The sequence below is a fragment of the Rhea pennata genome, chromosome 1 (genome assembly GCF_028389875.1).
Source record: "Rhea pennata isolate bPtePen1 chromosome 1, bPtePen1.pri, whole genome shotgun sequence".
In the NCBI taxonomy this organism is placed as follows: Eukaryota; Metazoa; Chordata; class Aves; order Rheiformes; family Rheidae; genus Rhea; species Rhea pennata.
In genome coordinates this window covers 70,923,366-70,938,904 of record NC_084663.1, presented here as the reverse complement: position 1 = coordinate 70,938,904, position 15,539 = coordinate 70,923,366, and the positions used below count along the sequence as shown (strand labels likewise).

The window sequence follows — 15,539 nt, the reverse complement described above, 5'->3', positions numbered from 1 at the left end:
AAACCCCTTTCCCTTTTGCTTGCAGAAGCATTTTCTGGACATACAGCCCATACAATGAGACTATTTCAACTGTGCTGATTTACACTACTTTACATGTTCTCAGACTATTTCTTTTGACTGTCAAAGACAAAATCAAAATGTGTAAATTTAATGCAACTTTTTTATGAATACTTAAAACACAATCGCATCTTCTTTACGGGTCTTCTGCTAGCTTAGTCTCATTAAAATTCACTCTTATGAATGTGCAGCGCAGAGAAAATGCTGCTAACATGTCACAATATACCAACTGTCTGAAACCCTACAGAAAAAGAAGAAAAAAAAGTAACGTTTGCCTTGTACCTTGTAGTTTACGAGAGAAGATATCTACAAGCAGCTGTAAAATGGTCATAAAATAAAATCGGAATTTATATCATAATCATTCTTAATACCTTGGGGCTTTTCTATCTGTGCATAGTTTACCCTCAGAGATTTAGTGGTGGAGTTTTATGTTAACGGGTTGAAACTTATAGTGGAGTTGTCAGTAATACTACCTTTTTGTGTGTGTGTCTGCCTATATATCAGTCTATTTATTTTTAAATAGCAAGACAGTAACTACCAGAAGGTGCAATATGAAAATGCTATTGGCAGCAGCTGAACGGTTATAGATCTGTTAGCCATCTTTAATGAAAGTGCTACTGAATACAAGCCTTTTTATTATTCTTTACAATTTGTATTTTTACTGAGGGATGAGAGGAAGAATGAACTTGAACATGACCTTTCCTGCCCATGCTCCCCACTGACCAGGAGAATGTTTTGACTTCTGTTTAAAAATTCTGTTGAGACAGATCATTTTTTACAAAGCTGCAAAAGAAACCACACGAAAATGCATGTACATATTGAACGAATTTATGACTGAGTTTTCCCATAACATAATATCTGAGGCAGCAGTTGAAACCAGTTACCATAAAGGCATTTGGAGAAAGAAAGAAAGAAAAAAGACTGCATGACATTTTAAGTCCTGTTCTAAAATAAGGAAGATATGCATATACATATATGTATATTTTATATATATGTATGCAGATACAAAAAGAAAAGTGAAAGGAGTAGATTTATCAAAATTTTCCACTCTGAAGGAATGATTAATGTAAGGGACTTGAATTAAAAGAAACAGGAAACACTTTGTAAATACTATCCTCTTATGTAGGTAAGTCCTGCCTCATAAGTAATAATAGCCCTAATGCTTTCCATTTGGAGAAGGAAGAAAAATTCCTTCCTAGTATAAGCTTTGTTTAGCATCAAAGGCATGAGAACAATTTCACTTTCAAACTCGAGCATGAAGAATCCCATTTTCTGGTGATGTTTCACAAGGGAAGTTTGCACAGCTTTTCTGTCTTGTCAACTGAGTTTCAAGTCTAACCTCAATATTTATTACATATTTATTACACTCAGTTTTTATCTGTTGTGTCCTCTAAGGCTATAAAAATGTGTCATTACAGAGGTTAAAAAAAAATAAAAAGGGGGGGGGGGGGGAAGAGAGAGAGAAGGGGAGAGAGCGTGAGGGAGAGAGTGTTCCTGTTCCCAGATGTATTCCAACTCAAGTACTTTCAGTTACCTTTCAGCTAAGGAGATTCGCAGGAATAACACCACTATGAATTTGTACAACTAAAGCATAGCAGTGTGAAATACTTCTATTTTCTAAATAGAAAGTGCAAATTTTGAATATATTCTTCTGATTACTATCTTATATAGTGCTATGTGACCCTGAGATTACTTTATTTTTGTGTCCTCAACTAATGAAAGAACAACTACCCAGTGCTGTTTACAGCATGATTACATAAGGAGCTGTCAAACATCATATCTGGAATAGCATAGAAGAGTCTTATTTCAGTTTCATGAAAATTAGAAATGGAGAAAACTGCATGGTACAGAAAGAGTTGATAAGCTTAAGTCCTAACAAGCTGCCTTCTCTTGAGCAGAGCTATTTCTAATTGCCTCTGTATGAAGCCAGTCCAGTGTGAATTAAAACATATTAGCCTAGACCAGAGCTGATCACATATCTGTACATGTCAGGTGTATTCCACTGCTAGGTCAAAACTGGACTTCGCGTTAGTTTAGAGCAACTTCAGGAAGCCCAAAGATACAAGAGTTAGGCTGATGTACATCGTGAGACGTACAGCTTCCTTCTCACAAGATCAATTTCTGCTAGGAGTAGAAACGTTGAGTTTGAGTTACCCTGATCCTCTTGAGCCACTACATGCCATTAATAAAGAGTGGCAAAGTCAGAGAGTGCTCAAGAAAGAACAGAAAAGACTCAATAAAGTAGTCCCAAGCCCACAGAGTATCACCTACAGGATGAAGCATTCCTGGTTCTAGTAAGTGGGTTTTAAAGAGCTGCAAAAAATGAATCAAATCTAAACAGGAATTACATTCCCATGACCACAGACAGCCTGATGATTTTGGCTTAGTTACAGTGTGACCAGGAATAACTTTAACCAGAATTTGACGAACTCTAATAGCCTGGGGTTTGTGACTACTCGATTACCTCAGGACCAGAGCCAGCTAGGTAATATACTCCTAGGGAAAAGTGGAAGAAGAAGGTATACTTGGTGCCAGCTGACTGTTACCACCCATGCATGATACCATCTGGAAGCAGGCTGGCAGCTTTAAAACTTTAATAAAAAGAAGAGGAGCTGTTAAATGGTCTCAATATGTACACTAAATGGTATGAGAAGTTTGGTTAAAACCTCCTTTTCGCCTTATTACAAGTTGAGGCTATATGAAAAAAAGTGTAGAAATATGTTGGGGGCAGGGGTGTGGCTGTAGTGTTAAGGAATAACTTCTTACTTTTTAATAGCAAGAAATTCTGTTTCCTTCTTCTTCTTGCAAGTAGATGGATGTGTGGTAAAAGCAGGACCACGCTGGAGAGCCACCAATCTCATTTTTGGGCTAACTCAGTGAAAATAACAGGCATAGTATCCCAATGCCTGACACGGTGGCATCCTGTTACCCACTGAAATCCTGAGTGGAGACTGGAGCACTCAGTCTCTCAAAGACACAGAGAAAATCAGTGATCTGACAACAGGATTCACAGGAACGTGTGGGTTAGCCTACCCAAAAGAAAATACAGAGACTTGACATCAACTCTTAGATCTAGCAGGAAATTAGGTGCCTAAGTCCTCATTAAGAGGGAGGCATATTTCCTTTTGGGATTTACTGCTGTGATTCCTCTCCAGAGGTGAAGTGCTTTCCTCCCTTCTCCCCTGCAACCAGAAGAATGAGAACAGGCAAGTAGTGTTCGGACAGAGTTGTACCTTATCCTTCAAAAAATCTGTGGGATCACAAAAAGGCCATGATGCTACTAAATGTTAGGAAGCACAGGAGACACTGGCCATAAATCTGGAAACCTTCTTCAGATATGTTGTTATAAAACAAGTTCATCTGCAAGTAATTTAATTTAGTTATCTGAAAAAGCTTAGAAGTGCTCTGCACAGCATTAGGTGTCTAAGGCCTATCACAAAAGCAATCAGATCACACTGGAGACCAGCTGTGCATCAAGGAGACTGCTTTTATCTAAGTGATAAAAACCTTGTAGAGTGTGAACAATACTGGGCATAAAACGTAACTTTTTTAATGAACAACATAAAAGATGAAAAGAATGAGCACAAGAAACGGCAATTTAGTAAGAAGATGGGGAAAAGAAGCCTCCCTAACACGACATTTTATAGCAAGTGGGTTTTGCAGTAAGCAGAATTGAGAGGGGGGGAATACTATTTTTGCTGTTCTAATTAATCCAGTCAGGGTACCTTGCAAATCAGTCAGGAATGTTCCTGCATCAGCTGACTGAACCAAAAAAAGACAAGCATTAACGTATTTTGGACCAGTTTCAGATCCAAGATAAGTGGTTGAAACTCCATTAATTTCAGTGAAGATGCAAAATTGGCCTTTTTACTGTAATCTTCTACATCAACATGAAAGAAAAAGCATAAACCATTAAGCATATAACTGCCTTTATATTTTATTTCTTTTATGAGGCTCCTAGCAGGACATTAACAGAAGATTACATCTTTTGTGAGGCATCTAACAGGACATTAATGACGGAAGGGTGCCCAATAAATAAAATGATTGTTATTACTACTGCTCAGAGTAGGCCTACCAGTATCAACTGATAATTTTAATGATAGAAAATGCAGGAGCTACTTCAGCACTCTTTATTTCAAAAGATCTTCTGCAATTGTTAGCATTACTTTGTCCTGCCTAACTAAAACATACCTAAAATTTCATTTCAGCACCTAAATTTCTTCTGATTTCCAGGTGCTGAAGATGCCCATGGGAGAGTTCTGGGCACTGCTACAACAGTCTGTGCACAGAAAAGACCAATGCAAAATACTGACAAGTGGGAAGAAAAATCAAGAATTCAAACTGATGCTGACTGACTAGAAGCATAGCTTTTTGTTGAGTTTGAACACAGATGAATACATTTCATGCCGTTGTCAACACCCGCTTTTCCTCTGTGGTGCTTTCCTACACTTCATAGTGCCTTCTTATCCAACATCATACCTAATGCGGTGATTCACTGCAACATTTCAGTATCATTTCATTGCAGGCAATGAGAAGCATTTTGTAGTTGATGATAACTTAGGAAAAGACAACTGAAAACTCAGAACCAATCTTTAATTTTTCTGCAATGACTCACATTCAAACCAAAGCCTCTATCCATTTTTAAATTAATCATCTCCAAGTGCAAGGATTCCAAATCTAAATACGAATTCCATACACACAGACAGACAGACAGACACACACACACACACATATATAAAAGTACATATAAATCTTTCTCTAATTTAGATTTTAAGCTTTCTAGATTTAGCCTAGAGGTCTGGGTTGTCAAATAAATACTTTGTTTTTAGTTTGTCCCCTGTTTCTAGATTTCACCTTATCAAATCCTTTTAGGTAAGCAAAATTCATGTTAACGACAATGCTCCATACTAACAGTTACATATGAACAACTTCACTGGCTTTAGAGAGACTGCATAGGCACAAAGGTAAGCAAATTTTGGCTGAAGAAACATGCAACATCTGTCTGGTATCAAAATTTGGGAAAGCAGATATGGGTCTCAAGACATCAGTGTTGCATTTTTAACTACTGCTATCACATGCCATTCCCTTAACTTAACTTCTTTCTATGGATAAACTTTTATGTTTCTATTTTGGAAAGTCTTACCATCTTGAGACAACCAGGAAGTCCCAAAACACACCACACACACGAGGACTCCAAACAAAATACTGAAAAAAATTACCACTTTTTCACATAATTGCCTTAAAATATTGATGTTTTGGTACATGTCATTTAGTAAAAGCTTAAAAAGGTAAAGTTTGCACTAGGATAAGATCATAGTCCATAACTGCACTTTGAGTATCTATTATTGCTTGTCTTTCCCTTCCTTTCCTTCCAGTTCTCTTCTGTATACCCAATTGTCTTCTGTCTTTATTTCTCCTGTATGCCAAAGGTAGCTGAAATATAGCTGGGTTGCCTTTTCCCCATGACTAAATAACTGTCTTAGTAGAACTTCAAAAATTTCCCTTGATGAGATTAATCCTAATAAAGTATATCAGCCTCTGAGCTTTTGAAAAACAAACCCTGCTCATCCACGCGCATGGATATCAGCAGTACAAGCTTTCCAAGAACTACTGCAGTCCAATTTTCTTCTAACTACAGAGGTTTTCTCCTCATGAGAAAATAATTCATGTTTCCTTACCAAACTGTTCTTTGGCCAGTGAAGCCAAAAAAACAAAAAAGATAACAGTACTAAGAGTGATATTTGTCTTGTTCTGAGGATCTGCTTCCTGAGGATTCAACAACACTTGCTCACAATGTTTTTACAGACAAAAGAATAGTTTATTTACCAGTTATTGCCAAGACCATTAATCATTAATTTTCTTCTTGTGTCTGGCCAAGAACTACATTGTACTAGAGAACTGGATTAAAGAAATTATCTTGTCTTCTCTCTTCTACTCTTTAGTTTGTGGATTACTTTTATTCTTTATCTTCTACACAGAAGCCACTATTCCTTGGACAGAGCAATGTACTACTTCCGGTGAGGCTGCTAGGTCTTGATGTATTATTGTAATATGAAAACATTATCCCTGATAGTTTTGATGATTATCAGATAGAAATAATTTGTAGGTAACATTCACATGAGCTACATCAGTGAGTGATCTAATAAGAAAAATCTGCATGTGTTATTATCTAAGATGTCGTTTTCCCCAGCATCATCCTATCCTCAGGAAAAGCTCACAGAAGTACCACTTTTTCCCTGTTCAAAAGGAAAAGGCTGCAACCACCACAGATGGAAGCAGGATGATAAAACTACAAAAAACAATCTAGATCATAACACTGAAGTGGTTTCACTGGTGATTTTTCTCCTTCCCTGCCAATGGGACAAGGTAGCGTTTTTTGTGGGGATTTTTTTGTTGTTGTTTTGTTTTGTTTTGTTTTTCTAGAGCATCCATACTATATTTGAACGGAGGACAAATGTACCAGGCAAAATCCTAAGCATCACATGCATGAATTTTGAAAGATATTTCAATAATGAATCTCATACGCTTTACACTAGTTCATATTTAGGTATCTTGCTATCAAGCAGCAAAGGGCAGAAACCTCAAAATCTGCTGCCACCTACTTGTTTAGGACCAAGGATGATAGGATCTTTCAAACAGTCAAGCCTCTTTGAAGCTACAAAGAAGCCCAAGAATACCTTCAATGAGGCAAGAGAGAGCTTCTTGAGGTACCTGTTTGCTTCATCTGAAGGCACAAGACAGAACTCACTTGATGAATCACAGAATAGTTTTATGAGAGGTCTCACAGGGCACCATGCGTACGAAATCCAAAAGGATTTCAACAACAGCAGCAGATACTCCATAGCCTAATGCACCTGAACTAGTAGCAAGGAATGATTGGGTCCAGCCCCAGAAATTCATAAACAACTTAGGGTCATGTAGATGTAGCCTGCTATTTTTTTTCCCCTCATTCTTTTTATTACTGTTTATTTCATATTTCTAAGAAGCAGCTTGTTCTGTGCCCTTCTTTTATGGATGCCTTTTAACAAGAAGATGCACAGGAGCCAACAGCTCTGACTCATGGTTCTGGAGACAGCAAATACTTGATGGCTTTCATTTTTTGTTTACTATACACATAAGCACATATAACACTCCTACTAAACACCTTCTTGTTCTTCTGGTACCATTAGAAACAGAGTCTCTGCTTATATTCTCTTTCCAAATAACCTTCCCAAGCCATAGTCAAAAGAAGGCGCAGTTTTTAATTTGAGTTATGGTCTCAATAAGCAAAATGCAAAGAGGAAAGCGGCAATGGAAAGAAAAAGTGGCATATTTTCTATATATAGAAACTGAATCCCGCATCTATAGATAAATTCTCCTGGTTCTCTCCCAGTTTAAGTGTGCCAGTGAAGCTAGTCCTGGAGCATGTAATGTACAGTCTTGCTGACCAATCTTCTGCTATTAGGCCAATATTGTTCGCCTGCACCTGCCTTTACAGCACAGTGTGGAATGGGATACACTCCTCTGACTTCTGCCTCTCAGAGAGGGCATACCACTCCAGGGCACAAGAAAAAGAATTCAGGTTTTCTAGATAGGTTGTTAGGTAGTCTCTTTCATCTGGCTGGTTAGGTAAGAAATGACCAATATCTAGAGGGAAGCAAGTTTTCAAACCCTTTTAATCAGGTACTGCTGCCACAGACTAGCAACAAACACAAAACTCTGCTATCACTGGAACACAGAGAAGGGTAGAACTAGAGTGTCAGAAAAGACAGAGGAAAGCTCCGGAAAGCACGGACAAAAAGAGGAGGAAGTTGGACAGGTTGCACCAAGTTTGAGGCATACACATTCATTATCTTGATGCCTGGTTATGCCTGCAGCTGCAAAGAGGGCAGGAAGAGGATATAGAAGGAAGACACCAGCATCCCAAAACACATCCAGACTTCACACACTTGGTCTCTCTGACCCACTGCCGATGGTAAGACACTAACATTGCATGCAGTCATTGGGAACGTGTGCCCATCTATGGCTTCACCAACAACTGAATTTAGAACACAATGCCGTCCAGGGTGTTTTGGATGGCAGCAAGCCCAGGGTAAACTAGTTAAGATACAACTTTATAGACCTCCACGGGACAATGACCTTGGCAGACCTACCAGCACTCAGCTGGCACGCCATAAATTATTAAGAATCTCACACAAATCACTTCCAGTGAGTGATGTAGTCCAGAAACATATGCAATACTGCTCCAATTCTGTTCAGTTAATAACACAGAGCCCACATCCCCGCACTGAAGATCCACTCTTAACAACCTATCTCCTGGCTGATTAAGTGGTCTCCTCGAACACGCTACAAATCTCTACCAAGAACTGTCAAAGCACAGCAGCATTAATTTGCTGGTGGCAGACTCCAGGTAGCCTCTGCTCTCCAAGTACTAGTTGTTCACACCAATCACAGGATTACAGCCTCAGAGATGAACATGAGGAATGCTTTCTCATGCACTGACAGACTCACATGCCTGATGCTGCCCTGTCTGGAATTTTCTATTCTTTTTCTCTTGTCCTCCAATCTTGTTAGCCATAAACAGTAATCTTCCTGTTGCAGGAAGATTACTGCAGATACCATCTGAATCTCAAGCATAAGACTTCTATTGTAGGGCTAGGAGTGTTCCAAATAAATTATGGAAAGGCTAGAAGGGACTTGGTGATTGAAGCACCAGCTTCATTAGAAGAATAATGTAAACTAAAACCATTTTCTTCTCTGAAACCTACGTAAATGTTACTAAGATTTGCATGTACCTAAAGATATAGGGAAAGAAAAGTCTCAGATTGAGTTATGGTCCCAGAAGCTGCAGTCATTTCATGGAAGCAATGCAGTGCCTAACTTCGAGAGAAAATAATCACTGTAAACTTCAGCCATGTCAAAACAGTATCCATGAAGTTGTCGCCAAGGACAGACAAACGCTCCAGAGCAGCAGGTAGTACTTTGTCCAATTCCTTGCAACAAGGTAAGAGACAGTAACTCATCTTTTGTTACAGAAAGTTCCAGATTCATAATCATCACAGGTGAGACTGCTAAATCCAAAGGTGTAACAACCCAACCTAATAACTATACTGCCCTCAATACATCTTGGGGAGACATGACAGCCCACAATAGAACATGAGGCAACTCTGAGGCTGAATTGAGCATAAACAGCCTACTTATTAGCAGTAGTTCTGATGTTCTTTACACTCAGCAATCAAATGAATGTGGTACTGAGATGTCATTGAGAATTTTTATTCGGTTTGGCTGAGGAAATAAGCTCTAGGCAACTTCAACATTAAGAGTTTTTTGCAAGTTTTACCTGGAATCATGCAGCCTGGTGAAGAGAAGGCTCAGAGGGTCCCTATCAGTGTTCATAAATATCTGATGAGAGAGTGTGAAGAAGACTGAGCCAGACTCTTCTCAGTGGTGACCAGTGACAGGATGAGAAGCAATGGGCACAAACTTAAACACAGAAAATTCCACTTAAACATAACAAAACACTCCTTTGCTGCGAGGGTGGTTGAATGCTGGAGCAGGTAGCCCAGAGAGATTGTGGAGTCTTCATTCTTGGAGAAGCTCAAAACCCACCTGGACATAGTCCTGGGCAATGTGCTCCAGCTGACCCTGCTTGCACAGGGGACTTCAACCAGATGACCTCCAGAGGTGCCTTCCAACAGCAACTATTCCTATGAAGTGTCAAATGTTACACAATGCTGATCTGTTAGACAACAGTTAGACACTGAATGAAACCAGCCTGATTTAAATTATTACTGAGCAGCATAGGTGAACTTTACACAGGTACTTTCAGTTGTAGCTACTTGTCTTTTATGTGCCTGGCTGTAGTGAGATACTGCAGGAACTTGATTAGAAATATCTGACAATTTTCAAGATGTTGATTTATTACATGCAGTACATCAAAATTTATTTTTATGACTAGCAAAAAAATTGAACTAGCGGAATTAAAATGCTGTACAAAGCCTGACTGTAAAGAAGTTTACTACATTATTGAGATAATTACAATTAACAGCTGTCCAGCTCTTTGCTACTCTCATCCTTGCTGCAATAATGCAGTACAGATAGCCTAAGCAAAAATAAGCTCAGTACACTCAGCAGCACAAAACATTTGCAAGAAAGCATGATTAATTAAATATTAATATTACATATTGCAGAGTTCTGCAAATAAACAGTGTGGTGACTTCATATACATAAATGATAGGCTGTTTACTTTGCAGGTGCAGTCTTTGCCAACTGCTATCTTCATAAAATCAGCTCTGGAAATCTGACTCGGTCCCTGGATAGGCAGTTATGGAAAACAGCGGGCACAAGCAGTTCTGGTTGCCACAAATTAATTGCTATTTAAATATACACTGCTAATAAATTACCATAAATACTCATGGTGAAAAGTAGAATTTACTACTTTCAAGACAACCTATAAACTCCTTCTCCTATCAGTGGTTTTGATCAGCTTTACTCTTCCTCTTTGCACCATTCTTAAGACCCTATTTGTCATCACCTGTTTTTGCTGGTCCCCACTATTCAGTGGAAATTAGCTTTCAAAAAGAAAATAATCACTTTCAAATACTACATTATACTGTACAGCAGAACGAACCATTTTATTTGATGAATCTGGCTTCTTCCTGATCATTAAATAAATTGTCCTTTTCAGACTTTATTAATTATCTTTTCTCTCTCTCTCTTTTATAGTTTTTAATCATGGATAATTTACAAGTAAGTCATTATGATTATTTGAGAACAAAAATTCAAGCTGTGTTTTACTGGTTATTTGTCAGAAAAAACTACCAGGCCACTGATTTTACTCTGTCTACATGCTGCCAATGCATAGTATATGCATGTAAACTCCAAATCTGGTTTCTGGAACAGCTGCGCATGAAAATATAAAATTTATTTCCTGTGAACATTAAAACATCCTATTAAAAATCCATTCTTTCACAGGTTCATGAAAGTCAAACACTGGTAAGGTATGACCAACCAAAACTAAGTTCCCTGCAACACTTAACTGACACTTGATTTTTATTTTAAATACCTGTTGAAATGCCCCAATCCTGCATTTATTTCACAATTTAAACAAATATTTTGTATTAAAAGAAAAAAACACTTAAAAATCTGAGAAGAACCTCAGAAAATAATCTAATCCACTATTTTCACTAGCATGCAATCAGTTTTTCAGAGTAGCATGATATTGCTCATTTATATTAAGTGCAAGACCCAGTAAAAACTCCAACTCCTTCTCAAGTTGTGGTTAGCGCGTGCGCGCATTTGTGTGTATACACTAAACCAGTTATATGTACATGTATGTACAGAAGTTTTTTTAAAACACTGGTAGAAATAATGAACAAAAAAAAATAAAGTGTGATGGAATAAACGCCATAGTGGATACATCGATTTTATTCTTCTTTTGCTCTTTTTCCAATTCTTTTCTCTTTGTCTCCTAGGAAAGAATCTTTTAAAATCAGGTTCTTCTAAGGAGGGATACTACTCGAAAAAGAGCTCACTTTATCAAGCTACATTTCCAATGATTGTTCCATTAAAAAATAAAATACACACAAAAAGCTACACACAAAACTTTTTTTTTTTTTTTTTAAAAAAAAAAAGAAAAGACCTCAAAGAAAACATTCCTTAATAGGGTGTGGGGGCAGGGGAAATCACCTCTTTGGATTTTGCAGTGGGGTAAGGGAGACGGTAAACATGGAAAGTTCAGATATGTGATACGAAGTAAAGACATAAATAATTCTTCTTTCCCCCTGTCTGTACAGAGAGAAAAGTACTTCTTTTGAAAATGTGTTTAACTTGGCATTTGTACCCTTCTACTGAGCAAAGCCTGTAAAAAAGTCTGATACACTCCAGAGACGCATTTTCTGTTTATGGAAATAGCAACTGATGAAATGTGTCACATTACGTCTTATCAAGGTCTTGGTACATTAGGCAAGAACATCACCCTAAAGTTTCCAACGAACATATTATTTTCAAAAGAAGAAGAAGAAGAAGAAGAAGAAAAAAATCACTCTCAGAAACAGAAACCTGTGGGGAGGGAAGATCAGAAAAACACTGTAGAATGTTAGAGGCTAATAATGGGATGCTCTCTTCTGAGTGACAAAGTTAGCAGAGAAAAGATGAACAACAGTATCATATCAAGAAAAATAGGACCTAGATTTTCTAAAACTTTTTATACATTTATTTATGCCTAGGCTAAAACAGTATAAGGCTACAGAACGCAGACTAACTATAAATATTGCTCTAAAATGCACATTTTTTGCAAAGGTTAATACTCTTCTTTCAGCATGTCTTTGAAGCAAATCTGTGATTATCTAATTAGTATACGTTGCATTTGTCCTGCAGAGCAACAGGATCTAGAATTTTGTATCGGAAAAGGTATATGACTGAAATGCTTTCTAAAAAGATAGATAATTTGGAATCATGAATACACTGTTTCTGATATAGAGTTTCTTATTTTCCATGATGTTCCTCACTTTTGTTTAAATCAGATTGGAAAGGAAGGGATGCACTCTAGTGCATCTAGACTACAGTGGTTAAATAACGCACTACGGACATGGAAAACTCCAACCAAGTTTCCCTTTTGACCCACTAGATGAAATTTTCCAACAAATTTGAATAATCATTACATTATGCCTGGGATACACAGAGGCCAAGAATCTGGCTTTCAGCCTTCTTTTCAAATTGCCCTCCATTCAAGGAACCACTAAAAAGTCACCGGGCCAGAAAGGACGAATACCTTTCCCTGTCCTACCAGTCAAGTTACTTCTCTAGAAGGAGGATTTGTTCCTGTTGCAGTAAGTATTTTAGAAATCTTATACAATGATTGCTTACTGCACCCTTTTAAACTGTTCTGTATTATTAGACTGGAAGACCAGGCATTCTTCTGAGAGACAACATGTATGGGTTTGTCTGCTTTGCAAGAGAAGCAAATCTCAATCTCCTATTAGGAAGGACTGCACACTACAGTATTAGAACAGAGAAATACAATCTTCATCACCAGTTGTTCTACAAAAGGAATAAAAAAAACTTCCAGGAATTTTGAAAGGAACAAGTGATAAAAGATTAGCCTCACACATCCTTGGTGTCACTCGCTCACATCCTTCTATTAGGCTAGCCTTCGGTCTTGTAGGAGACAGATCACAACGTTTTTCAGCATATTATTTAACCCTGAAAAAATTGTGCTGCTTCTTTTTCTAACATATAGCAAAGGAAGGCAAGGTATTATCAAGAATCTAGTTTCTGGTTTTCAGTGGCTCTTGGAGACTTAAACCAATGGGCAAGAAAGAACATGCTCTGCTTGCTCTGTTTTCTGATTGTACTAGTTCACACATTTTTAGTTAGTCTGGGTACAGCTCTGCATTTTTAAGGAGGAACAGCTAAATTTAAATCTCCTCTAGGAAAAAACAAATATGTTAAGACTATAGCTTATTCATGGTAACAATGAATATACAGCATCTGAATCTCTTTTCCTTACAAGAGAGAAGCAGGCCTGACAACTGTATAATTCCACTAGCTTCCATCTGCTCTACTGGAGAACAGTATCAACTCTGAGGTTTAAAACTGCTCTCATCAAAAAATAAAAATCATTGTTTCTGCTAGAAAGTCCTTCCCCCGGTGAAATTATAATGAATTTCAATTATCTTTTCATGGATTTATGGAGTTTAATTCTTTTATGAGTGAATTGCTGCTCTGGGAGTTAAACTAGAAAACTATGCTACTGTTGAATTTTATTCATGTTCCAAACAGTAAGGAAGGATGTAGAGCTAAATATGTACCTCAGTGCACGGCAGTAATTCACATCAATGCAATTAGGGAAAGTCAGAAAGGTACACTGCAGGGGGTAGAGGAAAAAAAAGAAAGAAAAAAAGTACTCCTTTGATATGATTTCTCAGTGAAGCATTCTTTGAATGGTGCCTATCATCTCTGCTGCATTATGATAAATCAAAATAATAATTTATTTACATTGCTATAAAGTCCTTTCATCTACGGGTTTCAAAGCAACATTAACAAGGACACAGCATATCTACAACCAAAACGAATGTAAAAGTTACACTGTCTTTGCAGTATCCCAGCTGTGTTTTCAAACCTGCAACAACACTCCCTTTTGTTAATTGAAACTAAGAGCATTTCAATTATCTACATGCTGCAAAATCTTTATGTCCAGTCGTACAGTGAAAACTGAGCGCTGGCTAAACACCAGTGGGACTGACATAGCCCAAAGGGGGACATCGACAAAGGGGGACTGCTCCTTTACGGTCACATTCTGCCAGGCGAATCTGAGCACAGGCTCCTCACAAGGTACTGTGCTGCAACAGAAAGCTCGGCACCATCTGGTCTGACCACGACAGGCTCTGGTGAACTTTCCTGCACTTCTTGCTGTAAGCTCAAATCCCAAAGCTTCACACTATGAACAGTTAACTTGTTTGCTTCTTTAACAAAACCACTCACGATTGGGCTTGTCTGTTAAGCTCCTCTGTTTGCAAGATCAAGGCCAAGGACAGAAACTTTTTTTGGTAAAACTTCAGGATTTTAGTATTGAATAGATGTATAGGAAAAGGAAAAGTCAATGTTCTTTAAATTTAATACAAGTCTTTAATTATTTGAAGTGCTGATTTAGTCAAGACAATCGGTTCGTTCTCATTTCTGTTCAATCACCTTGACTCATTAATCCAAATGAATCCTTATGCCAAATGTGGGAGGTCACTTTAAGGAAACATTCTTTAAAAACCTCAGACCCTAATTTTGGGGACCTGATTTTTAGGTAAGCTAGACATTAAAATAAATAAATAAGTAAATAAGGATTCAGCTGAGCCAGCTTTAGACAGCTGCATCCTAATCTAATGTAGTCATCTAGACCTCCTTCACAGTCAAGGTAAAGGACCAGACATCTGAAGATGGGATTCCTCTCAAGCAAACAAAGATGCTCTAGTCTCCACTGAACACATGGCAAGTCCAAATACCATCTCCACCACAGGAAGCGCTTTGTAACAGGATCCTAAGTTTAGGCAAGGTGAACCTGCCAGCCATCCCTCACACCTGATCTTTCTAGTTTACATCTGCTCGCTTGACACACTGATGGGGGTAGCATTTCTAAAAATGTCTTCAACATTTCAGCCTGGAAATCACGCTCAAAATAAAGCATTTAATCAGTTGCTATTTGTGAAAAATACTGGCTTACCTTTAGAGTGGATATAAACTGAAGCCTTCTTACTTTAGGAGGAGAATTGACTTTTCACCCCTCAAAATTTAAACTGTTCTCAGGTGATTTTTTTTTTAATCCACTTTTAACTGTGCTGCAGTTGGCTTGATGCTCGCTTTTCATTATGGCGTTTCATAAGCATTTCTTTATAACTGGAAGAAGCAAGAAGGAATTAACAACTCTAAGTTATTGTTGTATATCCTATTATTAACATCATAAAAGATATACAGTATAAGACGGAGGTTAAAAAATCATGAAGTGACTTGCA

The 15,539-nt window shown here is 37.8% G+C and overlaps 1 protein-coding gene across 3 annotated transcripts in view; it reads right to left on the bottom strand.

The window, feature by feature from the left end:
* Positions 1-15,302, bottom strand: part of PIK3C2G (phosphatidylinositol-4-phosphate 3-kinase catalytic subunit type 2 gamma) — a 275,977-nt gene extending 260,675 nt beyond the window's left edge. For all 3 annotated transcript variants that reach the window (XM_062591246.1, XM_062591238.1, XM_062591256.1), the window contains exon 1: positions 15,251-15,302. The gene's annotated coding sequence lies outside the window, so the exon portion shown is untranslated. The remainder of the gene's footprint in view (positions 1-15,250) is intronic.
* Between the last annotated feature and the right edge of the window lie 237 nt (positions 15,303-15,539).